The sequence below is a fragment of the Rutidosis leptorrhynchoides genome, chromosome 3, assembly GCF_046630445.1.
Source record: "Rutidosis leptorrhynchoides isolate AG116_Rl617_1_P2 chromosome 3, CSIRO_AGI_Rlap_v1, whole genome shotgun sequence".
Lineage (NCBI taxonomy): Eukaryota > Viridiplantae > Streptophyta > Magnoliopsida > Asterales > Asteraceae > Rutidosis > Rutidosis leptorrhynchoides.
This window is the reverse complement of record NC_092335.1, coordinates 635,616,801-635,617,883: the sequence shown is the minus strand read 5'-3', so window position 1 is coordinate 635,617,883 and position 1,083 is coordinate 635,616,801. Positions and strand designations below refer to the sequence as shown.

General features: G+C 36.3%; 1 non-coding gene across 1 annotated transcript; it reads left to right on the top strand.

Moving 5' to 3' along the window:
• Positions 1-661: 661 nt before the first annotated feature.
• Positions 662-768, top strand: LOC139903444 (small nucleolar RNA R71). The gene has a single exon (XR_011778262.1). It is a non-coding gene; the product is annotated as a small nucleolar RNA R71 (small nucleolar RNA).
• The last annotated feature ends 315 nt before the right edge of the window (positions 769-1,083 follow it).

The following is a 1,083-nucleotide window of genomic DNA, read 5'->3' as shown; positions in this document are numbered from 1 at the left end:
TTGTTCATTGATTTGTTTCTGAGATGTGAAATATTGAGTTTGAGATTCAACTAGCTTCGACATCATATCTTCTAAATTTGGCTTTTTATCATCGGTTTGTGGTGGTTTGTTTTGAAAATTAGGTCTTTGTTGATTGTAAGTATTGTTGGATACTTGTTGATTGCTAGGACCTTGTTGGTTGTTGTATGGAACATTTCGGTTATAGTTCTGATTTTGATTGTAGATTGGTCTTGGCGGTTGATAATTATTCTGATAATTATTTCCAGGCCTTTGGTTTATGTATGAAACATTCTCTCTTTGTTCCATTATTAGTTCAATACCGAGACAATCTTTTATCAAATGTGGTCCTCCACACTGCTCACAACTAATTCGTATTGAATGAATATCTTTAGTCATCTTTTCCATTCATCTCTCGACAGCATCTATCTTTGCGGAAATGGAATCAAAGTCATGGCTAGAATCGGCTCTAGCTGCTTTAGATGATCTAACGATATCTTTTTCTTGGTGCCACTCATGTGAGTGGGAAGCAGTGTTATCAATAATTTTGTAAGCGTCAGTTGCGGTTTTCTTCATAATGGAACCACCAGCTGCTATATCGATGTCTTTTCTTGTAGTGATGTCGCATCCTTGGTAGAATATTTGTACTATTTGACAAGTGTCTAAACCATGTTGAGGACATCCTCTCAATAACTTTCCAAATCTTGTCCATGCTTCATACAGAGTTTCATTTGGCTTTTGTGTGAACGTAACAATTTCTCCTTGAAGTCTCACGGCTTTAGATGCCGAAAAGAATTGTTTAAGAATTTTTTCAACTAAAACGTCCCATGTATCAATCGCCCCTTCAGGTAACGATTCCAACCAATCTTTGGCTTCTCCCTTTAAAGTCCAGGGAAATAACATGAGATATATCTGTTCATCCTCAACTTCTCTTATTTTAAATAGAGTACAGATCCTATTAAAGGTACGAAGATGTTCATTTGGATCTTCCTTCGGTGAACCACTAAATTGGCATTGATTAGTTACCATGTGTAGGATTTGTCCTTTGATTTCATAATCTGGCGCATTAATGTCTGGTTGAGTAAT